Raw genomic sequence first — 22,805 nt, 5'->3', positions numbered from 1 at the left:
CTTGCTGTGCTCACTGCCATGCAACTGGTCACACACAAGACACCCATGTGTCACACACAGACGAGGGCACGTCCCTGTGTCACCGCACAGCCCTCTGCTCTGAGGGTGGAAGCGGCAGAAGCAGAGCTGCCAGTTTCAAGCTCGGGGCCGCACTGTCAGCACTTGGCTGCCTTGGGGAACAAGCTCCAGGGGCAAATCCCAGCTCACAAAGAAGAGGGCCCGGGGGGATTCTCCTGGGCTCCCTGGACCCCACCCTCTTCTTAGGGGATGGAGCAGGCAGACACCACCTGCTCCCCACCTAGACCCACGGCTGGCAGTTTGGACCCTGCAGCTCACGCCTGCCACCGTGGGAAGGAACCAGCACCCACGGCTATGGGTGCTCCCTGAGAAGTGGGGTCTGGTCCTAGGAGCCCAGAGCTGGTTCCACAGAAGCCTCGGGCTCCGGCTGGCCATCCCTGGGAAAATGCCCACTGCAGCTGCCCCTCCTGCTGGTCATTTGGTGAGTAGGTGGGCATGGGCCTCCAGCAGGTGTTCACCGTTCCTTCTAGAAAGGCCAGGTTCTGTCCGGGGCTGGGTTTGTCATGGACACCACCTGTCTGCTTGTGTGCGAAAATGTTCTTAAAGGGAATAGAGAGTAACAGAGGGGATGGGTGAGAACCTGCCTGACCTGCCGGGCAGAGTGTGGACAGGCGCCCCGAGGCTCCGCGTGGTGACCCTGGGAGGCAGTTCCCAGGCCGTGCAGGGCCATGCAGAGCTGTGCAGGTGTGTCCTGGGCAGCGCAGGGCCCTGGGGCCAAGGAGGAGACAGCTGATGTTTGGGGAGAGGAAGCGGTCTTGTGCTCGGGAGGGAGGTCGGGGCTGCCCACAGCTTGGAAAGCCCAGACAGAGGGGACCAGGATGCCGAGAGCTGTCAGGAAACGTGGGCCAGCTGTAGGTCTGTGATTCAGGGAGGCTTTTGGAGGGGCTCTCTACAGGGTGTGGACACGAGGCTGTGGCCGACCAGAGGGAAACAGGGAGACCTGGCGGAGGGCGGGGGGAGCGGCGGGGCCAGCATAGGCCATGTGGGGTGAACCCAAGGACAGCAGTGGGAAGGGAGGTGAGGACCCCCGGGGGGGGCCACAGAGAGAGGAAACAGGCAGGAAGAGCAGCTGGGCATGCGGGCAGGGGGTGGACGGAAGTGCTCACGGGAGCCCCATTGTCTTACTCAGTAGACGGAGTGGACAGTGGTCTCATTTCCTGAAATGGGATTTCTGCGGGGGAGGAGGGGCACCACCACTGATGTCGTAGACATGCTGCCTCTGAAATTCCCGGCAGGTGTCCTGGAGGGCAGGTGGCTGTGAGGGTAGGGCTCTGGGGACAGGCCCACAACAAACTGGGGTTTCTGAGTGACATGGACCAGGTCCGGACAGGCCCCTCCACATGGGGGCAGGTGAGCCAGGCTGGGGAAGCAGGGTGAGCAGGCGGTGGGGTGAGCTGAGGCTGGGATGCTGACTCCAGGCTCTGGGGAGCCCGCCCCGCGCCTGGATGGGGGAGACCAAGGGTGGGTGGATGGACCCCTGAGAACCAGGTCGGCCCATCAGACTCTGGCATCTTCCCATACCTAGACAAGCATTAAGTCGCTAACTGGTGGTATCTGTTTTCAGTGATCAGCAGATATCTCTTGCTGTTAACTGGATTTTTTTCTCAGCCAGGAGCTCCTTTAGGTCCTGGTTCCTCTCTGACCTTTTCAGGATGGCCCCTTGAGCTACTGAGAGGCCACCTTTGGACTACAGTCCTCTGTACAGTCCCCAGATGAAACACAAATCATCCATGCAGGTTGTGCCTTCTCGTCGTTCACACCCAGGAAGTTAACACTTGTCCACAGTGGTCCGGACCCCTCTCCTCCACTGAAGCGGGCAGGTGATAACTGGATGTTTCTGTGAAAGTCCCTGAAGCTGGGGGGTGTGACAGGCAGAAGACCTACCAGGTCTATCAGTTGGCCAGACACCAGCCCCAACAGCTGAGCACAGGTGGGCGGGTGGGCTCCAGCCTTTCACCCCCACAAGTGGGGCTACAGACAAGGAGTCCCCAGGCCAGAAGAGGAGACTGGTGGTTTCAGTCTCCCAGGGGAACGGTGACAACTATGTGAGGAAGGATTGGGTTGGGGCAGCAAGAGCAGCAAAGTCTCACATTGCTCGTTCCCTCACTGTGAAAATCTCATCTTCTGTTTTCTTCTAAAGAGCATTATCTCAAAGGTTAGACTGATTCAGCTAAACTGTCTCCTAAAAAGTTTGATTATGGAAAAGTTTGATGACCACTGTCCTCTCCCTCTGAGCCTCCCCCCCCCCACCCCACAACCCCGAGGTTAATCTTCAGTATAGAAACACCCTCCTCAGTCCTTCGGGATGTCCTCCCCCTCCAGCTCATCCAAGCCCACAGCCAGGCTCATTCCTGTTCTCAGCAGAGGGGATGGGTGCCTCTGCCAGACTTCCTGCAGCTGCCTTCTCTCAGAGCCTGTGCTCCAGTTTCCCAACTTGAAAGGTGTCCCAGAAAGGCTTGCCTCATCCCGTTACCCGGGGGAGCCTAGCATCCCCAGGGACAACAGACAACAGCTGGTCCAGGCGCAGGCATCCAAGCTTCTGAGGCCATGACCAGCAGACCGCGAGGATCGACTTGGGGAAGGCGAAGCGGCTTTCCCCAGCCACCAAGCAGGGCTGGGTGGATAACAGAGCTGTGGCTGGGACCCGGGGTCCTGGTCCTGTCCGGAACATGGGCCATCCTGTGCCAGCTCCCGTGACGTCCTAATCATTTCCATCTTGGTAACGGCTGCCATATCACAGAGCTATGACTTCACAGGAGGCTGGGCCAGATGAGAAGCAGAGCTGCGAGCAAAGAATGCTTGTTAAAGCAGAGCTACTTTCGGTCATGGAAAGAGGAGTTTCAGAAACTGATCTGGCCAAGAGCTTCCTTCTTCACGTTCTCAAAATTAGAGCCATGTCCAGCCCCTGTGCTGACAACACCCAGGACAGTCAGGATAAACGAGCCTCCCAGAAACCTCGTGAACAGCAACCTGGGGGATCAGCGGCCACCTGTCCTCCAGGACAGGGTCCTAAATTCCCCAGTCCACAAGCCTTCCTCCACACAGGAGGGACCCACTTTCTTACGATTTGGAAATAAAGAATGTTTATTCTCCTGAGGCCACGTCTCGGGGTGCAAAGTGGCTGATTTCTACAGACAAACACTGACAAACCATTTACTCAACCTGAGCAGAAATCAGGGCTGAGTATCCAGCATGAAGGGCTGGAGGCAGGGACATGGGTGAGGAGCATGAAGAGGCCGCGTGGGTGCATTCTGCAGCCCCCAAACCCCTCGGACCACAAGATGAAGAGAGGGCGGTCCTGGCAGCGTGTCTCCGGGCCTGGGGGCAGGAGAGTCCCTCACTAGCACTGGTGTGTGGCTGCCCGTGGCCACATGGGTCAGGCAGCCAAAAACCACATCCCCGCTTTCAGAACCCCCCTCGCCTCCTCTCACTGCAGCAGAGTGAGAGGGTAGAGAGAATTGTGGCTGAGACCATCTCCGAGCAGAGTGGTCACTGCAGGGGGCGGGGACTCCCCACCAGAGGAGGACGCGGTGGGCAACCAGGTGGCCGCGGAGATGCTGCGGGCCGTGGGTGGGGGGGCTCACACAGGAAGCACCTCCTGTGAGTGAGAAGGAAAGTGTGCGGTCAGCACGGGGGTGGGCAGCTAGAGGAAGCAACCCTGAACTGTGTCCTGAAACACAATGTGTCCGCTCTGACCAACCGGGAGCTGCAGGAAAAGTGTTTTGACTTGTATATCCTTTCCGCAGACAAAGAACTCTGTGTATCAGTATCTATTTAATCGGCTGTGCTTTCAGGACAGCTGCTGAGAGATGACCCCGGTCCTAAATAGGGACGAGGCTGATGCTAACACCGGATAAACACAATCCACCTGGCAGCGTCTACACAGTGAACCCCACCTTCGGATCCAAGAGGCAAGTCTCAGCTGGCATCACACAGACCCCTCAGATGACCGACAGCTCGGGAGGCTGTCCTGGACTCTCCTCAAGCCGCCTGGGTCCACTCACCTTCATCTGCCCCAGTTCTGAGAACTTCAGAAACTGACTCCACCTCACCTGTGAAATGAGAATGGTGCTAATACTCACCTGATGGTCTGAGAAGCAAGGAGGACCATCTTGTTTGCACAACATCATCAGGAAAGAGAAGGACGCTTTGTTTCAGGTATGACTATAAAATAATCATAAAATAATACTACCTTTCTGTTACAAGTACAGCAGAATCCCAAGTCTACATCCCCAACCTTTTCAAAGTAACCGGTTAAAATTTTGAAGCTGGTACATTTGAAAATATTGAGCCACAGGAAACATGAAAGATCTTCTTAGGTGATAATTTGATTCTGTTAAACTGAAGGTGTTCTGTTTAACTGAAGGTGTTAAACTGAAGTGTCTGCTCAGGGCCGTCAGAAATAAATTCTTCTTCGACCGGCGGCTGCCAGCCGGGATGGAGCAGGAGGAGCAGCCCAGAGCCACAGGCCCCCAGAGGGCTGTTCCCTGTGTGGGCGGCTGTCCAGGTAAACCCTCACTTCCATGCTCTTCCCCACAGTGGCCTGGGGACCCCTCGGACCATTTACTCAGGAATTTGAAAGGATTTCTGTTTTTATTCTAGAAAATTATATTCACACAACAATGTGTATGCAAATGCTTCTGGAAGCATTATTTGTAATAGCCAAAAATGGGGTCAACTCAGGTGTCCTTCAGCCATGAGTGGTTACAGGAAAGGTGTTCCTTCCAGACTGTGGAAGATGCTCAGACTGGAAGGATACAGAGAGCGGACAAGGAGGACAGGCCTCAAGGAATGATGCTCAGTGAGGACGCCTCCCACACACACTGGACAACACTCGAAGATGGAAAAGAGACTGTACTCACCAGGGGTAGGGGTGGGGGTGACCCCAAAGGGAAGCACAGGGACCCTGTGGGGTCCCTGGGGACAAGTAAACAGATAAACAGACTCACCATGGGGAAGTCTGCAGCTGCACAAACTCAGCTTTAGGTTGTGATGCGGAGGTGTCGGTCGGCAGGTTCATGGGGCGTTACCTAGGGAGACCGGGTAAATGGTCATGGGCGTCTCTGCATCATCTCTCACAACTGCACTGATTCTTCATCTCACATAAAAAGTTTAAAAGCATATACACACTACTCTGTGTATGTAGATAACTAACAAGCACAGGGAATTCCACTCAATAATGACCTATAAGGGAAAAGAATCTGAAAAAGAGCGGACATACATATGTCTAACTGAATCCCTTTGCTGTACAGAAGAAGCTAATACAACATTGTAAATCAACTATACTACAGTAAAAAAAACTTTTTTTAACATATTCTTTGGGGAAAAATTTGTGACCCAGAACTCAGGTCCACAGCTTCCTATAGAGCTTCCTACAGAGCTGGCTGGCCCCTCTCTTTTGGAATCGCCTACTGACTTTTATCAGTAAAGAGCCTCCAAGAGCAGGTCAAAGACCCAGGCTGGCCCAGCTCCACTGGTGCCGGTCACCCTAGGGAAGTGCTCTGAGGCCAGGCCCTCACTCATCCTGGGTGTGGCCCCCAGGCCTGATAGGACACCTCTGTGACTGTGGTGTGAACAGGTGGGGCCTCCTCCATCCCCCTCCAGAGTCACCGCCCCAGGCCAGCCGTCCTGGACGACCCCTTCCCTGCAGGCCAGTTCCTGCTGTGCCTCCCAAGCTCTGTCGCCTGCAGCCACTGGGGGTGGGGTTCCATGTGCCTCTCTGTAGGACTGAAGCCCCAGACAGGCCGAGAAGCCTGCTCCAGACCTAAAGTCCGGACTTAAGCACAGAAGAACGGTGAGCAGCCATGGGCCCTGCCTGACACGTGTGTGTGAAAGCGTGTGGTCAGCTCTGTGTCCAGCACAGGACTTGGCCTGTCTGGGGTCCTGGCTGCAGTGATGATGGGCTTGCACCGTGGTGATCACACTGACCCAGGTGGTAGAAGGGACAGGCTCTCCGGAGAGGGCGTCCATGTCTCAGGTTCCCTTCCTGTGACCCTGCCCGGTGCTCTCACCGGGACCATATACGCAGACTGGTGGCCGGCGAGATGGGGCCCAGGCCACTGACTGACAGGGCCGTGGGCAGCCCAAGGGCCGGCCAGGCCTCCTCCCCTCTCTGCAGACAGCAGTCAGGCCTCCTCCAGACCCCGTGGGTAGACGGGCACCTCCTGGCCTTCCCTCATGCTCTGTGATGAAAAACAGGAGGAAAACAGCCGGATCTGAGCTGCCTCTGAACAGGATGCGTGGGGGTGTCGCCCGAGTGGAGTGGAAGGATGGAGTGGGGTCACGACCCTCCCTAGGAAGGTGGGTGTCATTCGGGGGTGGCCTTCCTGCTGACACTCGGCTTCCCAAGCCCACTGCTGTCTGTGACCCACACGGTCATGTTAACACAGAGACACGCGGGAGGAATTCAGGTGTAAAACCAATGACTAGACACCAGCACTGACGTCTACAGTCACGAGGGTGTTTACTCCGCGTGCAGTCACTCCCTCCTCCCGCCCTGCATCTTCCTGCCACCACCGCCGCCCACCTGCCCACTGTGAGAAGTGGTCCCCAGAGGAGGCTGAAATACCCACAGGGGCCGGAGGGTAGAGAGGCCAGACTCTGCACACAGAAGCCTCCTGGGAGTCAGCGCAGGCTCAGGGCTCACAGCCCATGTGGGCCAGGCACTGGACGGGAGCCGGCAGGGGGACAGAGGCACTCGAGGGATTCCTAGAGCCCCCGCACCTCATGCCTGATGGTTCCCCTGGGGATTCTATGGTAATAAGATGGAGATGCAGGATGCCCTAGGTCAGCCTCCCCTGCTCTCATCACTGGTGAGGACATGAACCCCTCCAACCTGGGAATCCCCAGACGTTCACCACAGGATCAGAGATCAGGCCAGCAGTGTCCACGCAGGACAGGCTCGAACAGGAAAGCAGGTGCCTGGGTGGGCCCCCTACGGGGTGTGACCCTCTGGGCATGTGGTCACCACCAGGCGCATGATCAGGCTGAGAGCAGGGGTCCGTCTCCGTGCCCAGGACCATAAGGGATGGGGATGGGGGCGTCCCCGCAAAGAAACCCACTCTCGCTCGCAGACTCAGAGTAGGGTCCCAGAGAGGCTGTGTGACCTCCAGCAGAATGCCTGACTCCCCTGAGCGAGCCTGTGATGGAGAGCAGCCCCATAATAAAGAGCAGACGCCAGCACTCCCCTCCATCTGCAGGAGGGACCCAGACACCGGCATTCCTGCCCTCTGTTTCCTCTGCCTCCACTGCGATGTTTTGGGAACCTCTCCGCTGGCCACAAGTTTATATAACCTCTCATCTGCCAATTCTCGGAGAGAAAAACGCTTGAGGTTTTACAGAGCAGTTACGTTCACATAAAAACAACATCAAACCCTGCACTGTAATATGCGAAATAAATCCAATTTTCATCACTAATGATAATAGAAGGAAACACCATTGGAAAGAAGGCTGTTTCGTGCCTATAACCGTAAAGAGCCTGGTAACTGTCAGAGAGCCTCTTGATGAAAGTGAAAGAGGAGAGTGAAAAAACTGGCTTAAAATTCAACATTCAAAAAACAATGATCATGGCCTCTGGTCCCATCATGGCAAATAGATGGGGAAACAATGGAAACAGTGACAAACTTCATTTCCTTAGGCTCCAAAGTCACTGCAGATGGTGACTGCACCCATGAAGTTAAAAGACATGTGCTCCTTGGAAGAAAAGCTATGACCAACCTAGATGGCATATTAAAAAGCAGAGACATTACTTTGCCAACAAATGTCCATCTAGTCAAAGCTATGGTTTTTCCAGTAGTCATGTATGAATGTGAGAGTTGGACCATAAAGAAAGCTGAGTGCTGGAAAATTGATGCTTTTGAACTGTGGTGTTGGAGAAGACACTTGAGAGTTGCTTGGACTGCAAGGAGATCAAACCTTACAGTTCAATCTGCAGATCAAACCTGCAGCACGCCAGGCTTCCCTGTCCATTACCAACTCCTGTAGCTTGTTCAAACTCATAGCAATTGAGTTGGTGATGCAGTTCAAACGTCTCATCCTCTGTCATCCCCTTCTCCTCCCACCTTCAGTCTTTCTCAGAATCAGGGGCTCTAGTCAATCAAACCTCTAGTCAATCCTAGAGGAGATCAGTCCTGAATGTTCATTGGAAGAACAGATACTGAAGCTGAAGCTCCAATACTTGGTCCACCTGATGCAAAAAACTGACTCCTTAGAAAAGCCCCTGATTCTGGGAAAGATTGAAGGTGGGAGGAGAAGGGGATGACAGAGGATGAGATGTTTGAACTGCATCACCATCTCGATTGCCGTGAGTTTGAACAAGCTACAGGAGTTGGTAATGGACAGGGAAGCCTGGCATGCTGCAGTCCAAGGGGTCGCAAAGAGTCGGACACGACTGAGGGATTGAACTGAACTGAACCGTCAAAGAACCTCCAGGGAGGACCAAGTAATGTTCCTTTTCCAGTTGCCTTCCCATTAATTACCGTGTTGAACACGAGTCTGACTCTGGACCTCACACACTCCTGTTCCCCGGGCACCCTGTCCTGGAACGGCTCACATGACTGCAGGGCCAGCACCCACATGTACAGGCGGACGCAGGGTGAGCACACGTCTGGTGCAGCTGAAGCCTGGGGTCAGCTGGTGAAAGACTGAGGCAGTGACAGTGGGAAGTCTCCTGATGGGACAAACACAGGAGTCCATGGGCTGCTGGTCACCCAACCTCAGCATCCAGGCTTCTTGAAGTGGGTGAGGGACCCGACCTGAAGTGGTGGGAAGAGTGTTTCAGGCAGAGGCAAATATTAACGTATACCTGCCTGTGTGCAGGCGCATGCTCAGTCACGTCCAACTCTGAGATCCCACGGACTGTAGCCCACCAGGTTCCTCTGTCCACCGGATCTTCCAGGCAAGAATACTGGAGCGGGTTGCGATTTCCTCCTCCAGGAGATCTTCCTGACCCCTGCATCTCTTGCACTGGTAGATGGATAGTGTACCAGTAGCATCACCTGGGAAGGCCCAAGAAATATGAGCACAAAGCATTGGCTGGGAATTAAACCCAGGTCTCCCAAGTAAGAGGCAAGATTTCTACCACTGAACCACCAATGCCACTCATTTCAAGCAGACGGAGCAGCAAACGTAAACCCTCAAAGTGAGGAGAGCATTTGTGGAAATGCACAGTGACCGGGGCCATGATTGGAAAGGCGGTCAGTCAGGAGGCACACAGAGGCCTCTGGACCCTATCTTCTTGAGAGCAATGGTGTCCCATCGACATGTGGCTGAACCACAGCGTGCAGGGTCCAGGACACAAGGCAGGCAAGGGTCAGCACCTCCCAAGGCCACCGGAGGTCAAGCAGCAAAGTGAGGAGCTCCGGCCACTCGACAGACGCCAGCGGAGTCACTGGACACGGTCAGGCAGCGTCCAGCTCACCCCATGCCCGAGCAGGCGCCCAGGAGCAGCCGCCCTTGCTGTGGTTCTTGAGAAGGAGGGCGCTTCCTCATGACAAGCAGTTTTAAGGTGCCTTCGAATCGCTGGGTTTGGAGAAGATTCTGCACAAGGGAGGCCACAGTAGAGGGGGTGACGGCCGCTGGCCAGGCTTCCAGGCTGGGTGACCAGCTCTCAGGCTGAGAAGCCACATTTATTTCTCTCAAGAGAAAGCAAAATGACTGCTAGAAATGCCACTGGTGTTCAAAACCCACCATGAGCGGGTAGAGGGAGCAGAAGGAAGCCCCGTGGCAGCTGAGGGCAGCCCACCTCCTCGGGTCTCTGGAAGAAGTTTCTCCCCCAGCACGTGCGGGCATCACAAAGGACTTACAGGGGGTCCTGGGTGAAGTCCGTTAGGTCTGGCTTGGTGGGGATTTTATTGTTGCTTTTGGTTGTGGGCTTTTAATCAAATTGAACAAATAGAAGCACTTAAATTGTAAGTGTATTATCGTAGGAAGAATTGTGACCAAGTCACTTTACATCGCTACAATCTCCAGGTCAGAAAATTGTAAAGATGAGAGATGATTTCCGAATGACAAAAACAGTAAAATTTCCAATTTATGTCGTCTAACTTAAAGATGATGATTATGCTGCCTGTTGCAGGGAGGGTCGGGGGGGGAGGGATGAGAGCGCTTATGTTTTTTTAATCTAGTTAAAGTTTCAAAAACTAATGTAGATTAAGTGGGTCTGAGTGCAATTAAATTTATGAATACAGAGAAAAATATGAAGTTTTATTAACTGTGGAAGGAATGTGGGTCCTTAGCTGCCCAGCCAGTTCATGAAGACCAAGGAGATCAGCTTACAGGGGTTAAATAAACACACTACTTTTTATTATAGCTCAAATGAATCCTCTTGCAGCAAAGCACCGAGTCTACAGTTGGCTTATGAGGTTTTCGTCTCCGGGGGCTCTGCATCTGCCCAGAGAGCAGGACCCACTCTGTTTGGGGCCTCAGGCTGGATTTTTCACATCCCTGGATGGTACTCGTCCTATGTCCTAAATGGAAACCACTGCATAAGAAGCAGGGAGTATGAAAGGACACATGTATGCAAAGAAGAAAAGTGCAGGGGGTGGATGGTGGGACCAGACTGGGCCTCAAAGTTCTGTGCTCAGAGAGTAGAGAGTGCCCGGATGTGAGCTGACATGTGACATGTGATCATGGACAGAGCAACTTTCAGAAATCTTAGCAAATGCACTCGGGCTGATCCTGGAGACCAGGCAGAGTGGGACCAAGGCTGGGGGGATGCCACCCTCCCAGTGGCTCAGCTGACCCCCACCCCCAGGACCTCCCGTCCTCAAGGCTGTGTGGCCAACCAGGAGCTTGTTAATTGTGCCAATGATTGGTTTGCCAGCAGCTCTTACAGATTAATATTTCAGGAGTTAGAGACCCAGCTGAGCGTGAAAAGAGCATCCACTCTGGGTTGGGAATCACATTTCAGTTCTGCAGAGAAAGAGAAAAAAGTGTTTCTTGAGTGAAGAGGACGAGACTCATTCACCTCCTGCGGCTGCAGACTCCGGCCTAAATTGGCTCCGGAGCTCAGAGCGGGGCACTCATCTGTCTGCCAGGGCCCAGCGCCACGGGGTCCAACCCCACGGGGCCCAGCACCGGGCCAGCCAGGGTTGCCCTGTTTAGAGAACTGCCCTCTGCACTTCAAGTATCTCTTAGTTTTTCTGCGGGAAAATGGCACATTGCTTAAACTTCCTGTGGTTAAAAAGTGCTTTTCAAGAATGTGTTTCCGAAACTAAAAAAAATGAGCTGAGACTGTGTGATGTTTTTCTTACAGGGACCAGAAAGGCCTGGATTCTCTGTGTCCACGATGGGCTGGTTCCGAGCTCACAGTGAGGGCAGGCTGGGGGCACTGGGGGCTGCAAACACCCTACCCAGGGTCCCATCCAGACCTCCCTGGAGTCCAGGCCTCCCAAGTTCCCCCCAACCCTTGTTTCTCTCCGTACCCCACTCCCCCACCAGATCTCTGGCCCCCTCACCCACCCTGGCTCCCTCCCACTCCCCGGGCGCCCTTCCCCCATCCGGGCCTCCCTCCCAGACCCCAGCTCCTTACACCCCAGGACGGTTCCCGCACCCCGCGGGCTCCCCCGGGCACCCCTCCCCTGCAGGCTCCTCCTCCCTGGAGCGTTCTCGGGCCTGCCTATCATCTTCTCTAATTGTTTCCAGATTCGTGTGGGAGGTCAGGCCGCGAGCGCTGCTCCATGCCAAGTTTATAAACAGAGCAGTGTTTCCAGATGTCCGCTGGCTCCAGCCTGGCGAGCAGGTTGATTGGGACCAGAGCAGCAACAGGTGGAGCGCAGACAATGAATTCCTTGACACTTACTTACTCCCTCAACTCTCCTCCCCCCGGCCCTCAGCCCCATCTGCCACTGTCCCCACAGATCCCCAAACGTTCAAATGAACTCGGAGCCTGGAATGCAAGGAAAACAGTCATTTCCCTAATGAAGGCGGGGGTTGGTGGAGGGGGGCAGCATCCCCGTGGACATCAGAGCCCGCCTGGGCCCACAGGAGGAGGGGTTCGGCGGGGTGCCCAGCCCCTCCCTTGCCCAGGCCTCCAAAGCTCTGCCCCCAGCTCATGGCCGCCCAAGTGGGGCAGCTCCTCTCAACAAGTGTTCTGGGAAACGCCCGGGCTTCTCAGGAAGAGGACAGACAACAGGGTCCAGGCCCGCTGCATGCTCAGGGATTCAAAGGGACAGGGTAGGCTGGAGTCTGGACCTTCTAACTGGACAAAGTGCACCCTGGGGACCCTGGGACCACAGCACAGTGTCCTGTCCATGGTGAAGTGGCTGGGCCAGGGGCTCAGTGAAGGCAGCACGTCAGACGCCTCTGCCCAGAGGGCCTAGCTCACAGGCCCTGCAGCAGCCCCCACAAGGGCTTGGATCCAAGTCGTGGGTCCTGGCCGTGGACCCAGAGCCCCTGAGGGCGGGAGGCTAAGCCTGTGACCAGATGGAATCCAGGCTGGCTCAGGCGAGAACCCTCCCAGGTTTAAGTCCCAACCTACAGAAAGTGTTGTGAAAATACAGCACATAAATATCAAAAGCACGTCTGTGAGTGTCTCTGAGTTAAGACTAGATTATCTTCTGCCAGGCTTTGAATCTGACTTTCTTCTTATAAAACGTAACCTGACCCTGGGCTTTGAAGAGCCGGGATCTGGGACCAGGACTGAGCAGTTCATCTGAACTGACAGGACACCGGTGCGGGGGTCCATCCACCCACCCAGGCCCAGCCCAGGCCCGACACCCTGAAGGCCTTGCAGCACCACCGCTAACATCCCGCATCACAGCCGAGCACACAGATCTAGAGCAGGGCCTGCAGGCCTCAGTCTTCAAAGGAAAGAGTACACACTCGTGTGTCTTTAATTACCTCCACTCCATTTCTACAGGGCGTCTCTGACTGCTGCTTTATCCACAAAGCTCCAAGTACTATAGAAGGAATTCCTAAGGAAACAAATCATGCCTGAAATGAAAGAGCAAGAAAATGAGTTAGAGAGAATAAACTCCTGAATGGGAGGGGGAGGGGAAAGGAGGGGGAGGGGAGGAAGGGGGAGGGCAGGGAGGGGGAGGGGAAAAGGAGGGGGAGGGGAGGGGAAAAGGAGGGGGAGGGGAGGGGAAAAGGAGGGGGAGGGGAGGGAGGGGGAGGAATATCAGAAGGAACTGGGTTTGTCACAACTAACAATCCTGCATGGCACCACCCGCCCACCAGGGAGCAGGTTCTACTCCAAACTCAAAGCGCCAGTGGCTGGAGAGGACCCCCAACACAGCCGGGTTCACCCCAGCACCTTGTCCCCGGGGACCACCCCCATGACGGGGAGAACGTCTCCACTTGTGCTCTGAGACCAGGTGTGGAGCTGTGTTCCCACCACAAAGCACAGAGACCCACGACCATGGCACCCCCCCGAGCCCACCAGAACAGGGCACACAGCACTTCCTCTAACTGCAAGAACCTAGCTAAACCAAGAGCAACTTCTATAGCTTAAAATCTCAACATCCTCGCTAGGTGGTTAGTGGAGGCTGGAACTTGTCCTGTCTACACGATTATAAATGTGCAGCAAAAAAAAAAAAAAAAAGTGAGCTAGTGAGAACATTAGAAAGTGTCATGGAATTTCCTAATTTCACTGATGAATGAAAACCCCTAACGTATCAGATGCAGAGTGCCACACCACGTGGGCAAGCTGGCTCTCCACGTGCCCACGTGACTGAGCCTCTCTTGAGGCCAAAGTGCAGAACCTACAGGAAAAGAAGCACCTTAGAGAACTTGAGTTTTCAAACTGGAATTTATTACACCTTTTCAAATGTAGAGCAGGATATTCCAGCAAACACAATGTGTTTGTGATTTTTATAAACTGATGGTTCTTAGGCGGAACAATGAGCCTACGTGTGCCGAGGGCCCTTAAAGCAGGGTGTTTACTAGGGGTGCAGTCCTGGGGAGCGAGCTTAAATGCTTCCTGAGATGAAACCCAGGCAGAACTGAGCCAGTTAACCAGCCAAGTGCCTCTTTATGTAACATTTGAAACACTTCTAACCAGAATTAAGGGATTTTTTCTTTCCCCTTCGACTTGGCAAGCAACTGAAAAGACCAGTGCGGAGGAGGTGAGAAATGCCATTTCCAAGTCCTGAAGCCGAGTCAGCTGCCTGGGTGACTTAACCCGATCCTGGCACAATGGGCCGTTTGTCAGCCCCCGACTCAGACGCACGGATGCAGTCTGTACTGCGAGGGGGGCTGACAAGCACATCCTTCCTCCACGTTTGGTCCTGAGCGCCTGCCTGCCACGCACTCCGGTGCAGTCACACCCATCACTGTGTCCTCCCAGACAGAAGTCCCAGCCGCACCCGCCTGGCCGTCCTCGGGTTTCCGGGTGCCAGCCCCGCCCAGAGAGCCACTGGCCACCAATGGGGGACAGCGCCTTGGGCAGCCAGGTTGGCCTCTCTTGGGCTTTCTTCCCCTGGGCAGGGCACAGCCCAGAAAGTTCAGCCTCTGGTCCCCAGGGTGGGGGCAGGGGTGCCTCTCAATGGGAAGAGACCACAGCAGATCCCAGCACCCAGCATCATCAGACTTCCAACTCCGCGCTTTTGTGGCTCAGTTGGTAAAGAATCTGCCTGTAATGTTGGAGACCTGGGTTCAATCCCTGGGTTGGGAAGATCCCCTGGAGAAGGGAAAGGCAACCCACTCCAGTATTCTGGCCTGGAGAATTTCATGGACTGCATAGTCCACGGGGTCGCAAAGAGTCAGACATGTCTGAGGGACTTTCACTTTCACTGCCAAGGCTGCTCAGTCTCGCTGCGTCTGACCCCATTCGTGTGCTGATGAAACAACTCTGCTGAGAGAGCCCCTGTGATCCCACGCGTCTGCTGATGAACCAGCCTCTGCTCTCAGCGGGGCATCTGGGGTGTGAGAGTCATGTTAAGTCCATTTAAATTTACTGGGATGACCGCACACTTGGCGGTTAGTGCAAAGGCCCTGTTGTTGGAGATTTCTAGCCAAGGATTTGGCCAGACACCAAATCTAATCTCCCAGGGGTGGGAGGAAAGCAGACAGGCCTCTGACCCTACCCTGAAGGGGTGAGCCCTGGGCACAGCAGGCCTGGGGGTTCTGCGTCCTCCAACCCAGCTACGTAACTCAAGGTAGAAAGAATGTGCTTGTCAGGACAAGGGGCTTCCCAGGAGGCTCATGCCAATGCAGGAGGTACAAGAGGTGTGGATTCAATCCCTGGGTGGGGAAGATCCCCTGGAGTAGGAAATGGCAGCCCACTCCAGTATGCTTTCCTGGAGAATTCCATGAGTAGTAGATTCTTTAAAAGTCTATCAAATGCTGTTTTGTTCTGTAACAAGGAAACTAGAACTCCTGGATCTGAAATGAAGATTCTTAGAAATTCTACAGAAATCAAAGCAATGATACCATGAACTGGCAGAACGGGATCCAGAGAAAACCACTAATTTTAAAAAATAAAGTTAATTCCATCGCAAAGAACAACCAGAACCAAAATGTTTAGATGATATCATGCAAGACATTATTTGGATGAAATATATTTCAGTTTAAGATTTTTAAAGAATGTTTATTCTCTTTCAATGTTGCAGGGCTTCTATAACTTAGGATGTTCCCAAAACAAAGATGTGTTTTCACTGGGTGGATGTACCCTCTGCAATGTAAGGTCACACCTGGTTTTACTCACATGGCCCCGAATCGCACCCCCTGGAGCCCAGTGAGGACCACTGGGGACACCCCATCTCCAAAGTCTTGACTCTGACACCCAGAGTGTGGAAATCACCTCTGTCCCAAAACATGGGGACGTTTTCCATACATGACTGAGCAACACGCCCCTCCCAGCCATCACTTGCAAATAAGTGAATCGTAAATAACACAATGAAAACTTGTCCTGATATTGAAATAAATTCTTGCTACACCTGGACAAAGTTATTTTATTCAGAAAAGACCAAAAGTTACCGGTGCCCACTTGCTTCTGATGAATCTTCTGATGAAGATTCTTAAATATCCAGAAGGATTAGGAAAGCAGTACTTAGCAGTAATAACTTATTCCCAATAAAAGTGATCTCTGGCCAAGACCCAAAGAAAAGTTATGTGACCCAGATGAGGCTCTGGACAGTTGAGAAGGGCCTGCTTTCCTAAGACTCAGACGTCCTTGAGCAGAGTTCCCGATAACTGCCTCCAGGGCACACAGCTCCGGAAGCAAGGACACAGAGATGAATGGGGAGACAGAGACAGACAGAAAGACAGAGACAGAGAGAGGCAGGAAGGGCACGTGGATGCCTTCACGGTTGTAAGAAAGGCCACTTGAGTGGGAGCTGAATGTGTTTCCCGAAACCAGGTCACCTCAGGTGGACACCCAGGATCCCAGTCCCCCGTCCCCGGGGGACCCAGAGGAACCAGCAGAGGTTCTCTGGCACCAAAATGCAGCATTTCCCTAAGAGAAGCCACGAGGAGAAGCACTGGGCGACCTCACTGAGGACCTCCTGAGGGAAAACTTCCTGACTCCAGGCTGGGAGGGACGGGACACCTGCACACCCTGCCCGAGGCCACCCGCCCGAGAAAGGCCGCAGCCCTGGTGCTTCCTGAGAAACCCTCGCGAAGCCTGAGAACACTCACAAAGAGGAGAGGGTGCCCTCCCTCCCTTTGGGGGCTGAGGCTCACAGCCTCTCACCACCACCAGCAAGACGGGGCACCAGCAATAGGGCCGTTGGAGACCAGGAGAGGAGACCCCGACTGGCCCATACAGCTTCTAACTGCCCAGGGCTGGCAGCCCACGGCCCCTGGAGACCTGGGCCCGGAACGCGTCTGTGGAGGAGGCAGAAGAGACAGGAGGGCTGGCCCGTCCTGTCCAGGGAGGCCTTTGTCTGGAGGGCAGGGTGTCCAGGTACGACTGAAGACAACACCCTGTCAGGGGCCGTGAGGACTACAGACCATGAGGGATTCGTCCATCAGTGGCCAGTCAATGGCCAGAGGTTACTTCTTAGAAAACAGGATAGGTGTATGTTGAACTTTGAAAAAAAATGCTGCACTTACTTTAGAAGGAGCTAGGGAAGCTGAAATATTTTCAAATATATAAATCTTAATCCAGAACTGAAACAACAGTTTAAGATGTAAAACGCAAAATGCAAACTTTTTCAGATTCTAGATCTTGCAACTTCTCTGAACCATCCAGCATGTGGAGAGTACAACAAACCTGCTTCAAATGCCACAGACTCAACAGGCAAACAGGCTGGAACTGAGGTTGGGGGATCAGAGCCAGTGAGGACCCTGACTGCACAGCCCAGAAAACCCGACTTTTCAGTGAGCAATGCTTGACTCTTGGGTGTGAGTGTGGACACCACGGAAGTTCCCGGGAAGTACAGTCAGGCCATTTGCTTGAGCAAGACTGTCCTAGAAAAATAAAATCAGAAGAAGCACAAAGTCGTGCCGGCTCCAGCTCTGTGTCTGGGCAGAGCTCAGGCAAGGGTTCTCAAAGAAAAACTGGTTGTAAGTAATTTACAAATAATATTATAGGTGAGATGGCTGAATGGCATCACCAATGCAATGGACCTGAACTTGGGCAAACTCCGGGAGATGGTGGGGGACAGGGAAGCCTGGCATGCTGCAGTCCATGGGGTCACAAAGAGCTGGACACGACTGGGCAACTGAACAACAATACAATAGATAAAGATGATAAACATACTATTTATTAGGAATTCAGAATTGAATTTCTAGAAGAACTCACATCAACACTGGGCATTGGCAAAGTCAAAAAAAATTAATTCATTTTCATTGAGCACTTGCTCAGTGCCAGATAATTTCACAAATTTCCCCCTAATTCCTTGTTTCGGTGGCTGAGGCTGGAGTTTGCGAGGTGGGGCTCAGGCAGTGAGGGGCTCGGTCCACACCCAGGACTCGTGCTCACCAGGCTCTAGTCCCTGTCTCAGCTGTTGCTGTTGCTCAGTCACTAAGTCATGTCCAACCCTTTGCGACCCCATGGACTGCAGCATGCTAGGCTCCTCCCTTCTCCACTGTCTCCAGGAGTTTGTTCAAATTCATGTTCATTGAGTTAGCGATGCTATCTAAGCATCTCACGCTCTGCCACCCGCTTCTTTTGCCTTCAGTCTTTCCCAAGGTCAATCCCCTCCACACACGAGGAAACCGCAGAGAGAAGGGCCGAGCATGCAGGGCAGGGTTCACTAGAAAGGACACCCAAGCAGATGGCCACAGCTGGACCTTGGTCCCCGAGTTTAAATCAAGGGTTGCCTTGCTGTGTCGGCCCTCCTCCCAGACAGACATGAGGCTCTGCCTGCCCCGCCAGCCCAGGCACCCCCACTCTCCCATCAGCCCTCAGCCCAAGGCCACCAGGTCCAGAAACCACGGCTGTGTGTCCTTCGCACCAGGAGCAGCATCTCTGACCACAGGCTGGGCTGCAGCCCAAAGGGGAGAAGCACTTCCTCCTCGGGTTTGACCCCAAGCCTTGGGGGGACACATGGAAACAGGGGTGTTGCCAGCTCCCCAGGGACACCCTGAGGACCAGCTACCCTTCTGCCTCCCCCTCGAGCTCGCCGAGCCAGGCCAGGGATGAAAGGGCGGCTTGTTCTCGGCCACCCAGGGCTTCTCCGAGCTTGGCCACGAGACTCTACCCTGAGTCCTGCGGACACAGGGAAGCCAGGGTTGCCCCACTCACCTTTCCACCAGCCTGAAGGCCCTGAATGCTCAGCTCAGTCTCCTTAGGAAGAGTCTGAAATGAAACCGACATGTCATCTCATCGTAACGACAAGGGAGGCTCCAGGAGTCACACGTTCCCCCATCTCTTGGGCTGCAGGAGTGTTTACAAGGCTTCGGTCACCAACAGGCAGGCTACATCTTCCTCCAGTAAATGGTCCCAAACAGACCCCCAAGGGCCCTTCCCCGTCCCCCACTCAGGCGCAGTGGGGCACCCGCAGGAGGGGCGGGATGAGCGTCCTCTCTCCTCCCGGCCGCAGGCCCCGTGGGAAGCCGCTGAGTCACCAGTAACAACAGTAATCGGGAGGCCCTGACATCATCTACCGGGCATCTCATGTCCGAGCTTTACATCTGTGGCCTTGTTTAGTTCTCACTGGTACTTAGGAAAGACATTCTGAATCCTCACCAGAGGGGCAGAACATGCCCCGCTTTCAGAGATGACCCATCTGGCCTGCCTTTATCGAGCTGCCAGTTGCCCAGACTCGTGGCTTGTTGGCAGCAAAGCCAGGGTGTGAAGTCCCTTCCTCCTCTGCAGGCATCCACCTCCCTCACCGTCCACAGGGGCCAGCAGGACGCAGTTCTGAGAGGAGGCAGGAAGACTCTGCAATCAGAAGGCGAGTGAAAATTTGCTGCGGTCCATACTCCTCTTCTGCAGGATGTGACGTTGTGACTATTTTACCTACTTCTGTTACTTTCTTTTATCTACTTCTTTGTTACTTTCTGAGTGGTGGATTCTGATTTTCCTGCACCAGACAGGATTCATTCAGTAACTCATGGGGCTTGAAAGAGTCTCACTGGCAGAGCGATAAAATGGCATAACTGAGAACGGAATGCCCACTCCACTGTAACTCACATTCCAATGTAATATGTATATTCACTTCTTTGGTTTGTTCCCAGGGAACTGAAGGATGGCACGAGCAAGACTTTTGTCCTGTGGTCCTTCTCTGGTTCAGTTCACTTTTTTGGGGGTGGAGTGGGGGGGGGGTGGCAGTGATGAGTGTAGAGCAGCAGAAGGAACCCAGACAGGAGAGGAAAAAATGTCCTTTGATGACAATGTTGCAAGTCCACAGCAACCCCCCCACCTCAAACCAGCCTGACTTTTCACCTGGCTTGCTGTCAGCCAGCTATTTTACATCTCTTCATAAACTGCGGAGAAGGATGGGTATGCAAACTGCAGTTGTCCGGTGGAATTTCAGTAGAGTTCACTGTTCCTGTAGAAAAATCAGGTTTGCCTACACAAACTTACTCCAAATAAATTTGTGCTTTTCACCTTTCCTTTGGACCATTTTTAACACCTGCCTGGTTCCCTCAGTGGTTAATGAGTAAGACAAAATCTTCAACACGTTTACATCACTATGAGAATCTCACTTTCACCTTTTCATGAAAAATATCTTTTGACAGAGATACACCCAGAAATTGACCCATGGGACTTCTTCCTCATTGTCTGGGGCCTCAAGTCCAAGTTAACACACATCTTCCATCTCTAATCTGACCTTAGGCCTCTTGTCTGGCTGACTAAGCCTCTCACAACAGCCCCCATCCAGAATCATTAGACGGCCAGCTCTAAATCACTTTTCTTGGATCTCCTGGGTCCCTTTGAAATTCACGGCGGTGTGTCGGCACCATTGGGATGGAATTTCCAGGTCATAGGCGTGTCCCACCTGGATGAAAGGAGCACAAGTGCACTTTTTTTGTGCCTCAAAGGAAGATGCTACTTTTTTTTACAAATTGAAGATTCATAGCCACTCTATATTGTCAGCTAATGGTGAGCATTTTTTAGCAAGAAGCTATGTTTAAATTAAGCTACACACATTGTTCTTTCAGACGTACTAGCGTTGCACACTTAATAGACTATAATGTAGAATAAACAGCTTTTATTTTCACTGGGAAACCGAAACACGTGCGTGCCTCATTGTATTGTGGTATTTGCTTCATTGCGATGCCTGGAACCAAACCCATGAGATCTCTGAGGTGTCTCCCTATAGGATCAATGGCCTTGATTTTTCTAGTGGGAAAAAAAGGCAGGTAAAGAAATATTGTAAAATATTTTGAGTTATTTGGGAAGTTATCTAAATCAGTAATACAGTTCCAGCATTAGTTTTCCAAGAAATGCCTTACTCTGAATTTTCTTTCAATAATAACATGGAAACAACTCCATAAGTGAAATAGTCTCCAGCTTTTTTAAAACAAAACATGTTTATAGAGACAGTGTCTGGAGTCTTGTGCATGTGAGCAGGATATCACATTGTGGATGCCAGTTGAGGGTTTTAAGGCAGGTTCAATTCACATGAGTAAAAAAGCAACATTCATTTACAGCAATTTTAAATCTGATCGTTCAGAGAACTCACTGGTTTAAATAGCCTTCTCAGAATAGGTAGAAATGTTACTGAAGTAATTGAAGATTCAAAGGCAAATTACTTAACAGGTTACTGACCCACGAATTGCTTAACCAAAAGCATCATCTACTTCAATACTCTTGTATAACTGGAAATTAATACTAAAGTAAAAACTGGGGAGGCAAAATGAATTCTATCCTAAAAGCTGTTCAGTAGACACCGCAAGGGTAATTCTTAATACAATATACTAATTTTTCTTCAGTTCTTTCCCTGAATGGCAAAGAGGAGTTTCCTCAGTGACTTTTTAAAAGCAATTTGCTGTAAACATGAATTTCTTTTGAAACAAAAGATTGACACTCACAGCAAATTTCCAGTTAATCTTCTCTGAACATTGATATTGTTGGAAAGTACAGGTAACACAGCCAGCAGAGCCCCAGGGTGTCGGGTCATTAAATTAAAACAGAACTGTAATACGAAAGTGAAGGAACCCACCCAGAAGCATGTTTTTGCCACCATGAAAAATGCCTGGATGCTAAACAAGCAAGCATGGTACCAAGTTCAAACAAACTTCACAGAAAGGGAAACATTCACGAATCAGTTAACAGCAGTCCATGGGGTCGAAAAGAGTCAGACATGACTTAGCAACTGAACAACAGGCCTACCCTTAAAGATCTTCTAAACAAGTTCCTTCAAGCAGACAGGGAATGATAGAAGAAAGAACTGGGAAGGAAGAAGGAGCAACAGAAAGATTAGAACTGGGCACACACAACAGACTATCCTTTTCTCAAGTTTTATCAATTATATTCAATGATAAAACAGAAATCATAACATGTTCTAATTCATAAGAAAAAATTATTTAAAAGCAAGGAAGGAAAAAGCAACTAAATGGATGTGAAGTTTTCACTCCTGAAAATAGTAAAATATTAATACCAGTTAAGTGTTACAAGTCACATATGTCCATCTGGGTACCCAGAGCAGCCACTACAAAACCTGTACACAGAGACACACTAAAAAAATGAAAAATCACTTTGGGAATCCTAAAATAGTGCTAATGTACCAGGAAAAATGCAAAGAAATACAGGATCAAGAGTTGGAGAAAACAAATAATAAAACAGTCCTTTTAAGCACTAACATACCTGGAAATCACCTTAAATGCAAATTGCCCACATACACTAATCAAAAGATACTGATTAACAGGCTGGAAAAATAAACATGCTCCAAATGTACACTGCTTTTACCAAAACAACCTCTCTTCTTATGTAATGACACAGGCAGGTTGAAAGCAAAAAATATGGAAATAAATATATAAACATGATTTTTTTTAAAAAGCGGTAATAACTCTATTAATAGCTAATAATGTAGACTTCAGAGCAAAGAAAATTATAAGAGAAAAGTTTAAAACTAATCTTATATAATCTCTTCCAGATAATGAAAAAGGAAGAAACACTTTCCAACTCATTTTCTGATGTCAGTATTATCTTGAAACCAAAACTAGACAAAGACAATAAAATAAAACTATACATCAATATAACTAATGAACCTAGACAAAAAATCCTCATAAAATATCAGCAAATTAAATCCAATAATGTATAGAAAGAATGGTACAAAGTGACTAACTGGGATTATTCCAAATATGCAAAGCTACTCAGTATGAAAATCAATCAATATATTCTACCATATCAACAAGCAAAAGAAAGCAATCCTATTATTTGATGCAGAGAA

At 51.7% G+C, this 22,805-nt stretch overlaps 1 long non-coding RNA gene across 2 annotated transcripts; it reads right to left on the bottom strand.

Annotated features, from left to right (window-relative positions):
- Positions 1-1,657: 1,657 nt before the first annotated feature.
- LOC122450992 lies at positions 1,658-19,146 on the bottom strand. 2 transcript variants are annotated; one of them, XR_006272281.1, is made up of 5 exons: positions 18,710-19,146; positions 12,919-13,011; positions 5,028-5,108; positions 4,161-4,242; positions 1,658-2,860 (listed from the first exon to the last, which is right to left on the bottom strand). It is a non-coding gene; the product is annotated as an uncharacterized LOC122450992 (long non-coding RNA). The 2 variants fall into 2 exon arrangements; XR_006272282.1 differs by lacking the exons at positions 1,658-2,860; positions 4,161-4,242; positions 5,028-5,108 and adding an exon at positions 10,261-10,989.
- Positions 19,147-22,805: the final 3,659 nt, after the last annotated feature.

Source organism: Cervus canadensis, chromosome 12 (genome assembly GCF_019320065.1).
Source record: "Cervus canadensis isolate Bull #8, Minnesota chromosome 12, ASM1932006v1, whole genome shotgun sequence".
In the NCBI taxonomy this organism is placed as follows: Eukaryota; Metazoa; Chordata; class Mammalia; order Artiodactyla; family Cervidae; genus Cervus; species Cervus canadensis.
This window is presented reverse-complemented; position numbering and strand designations above follow the sequence as displayed.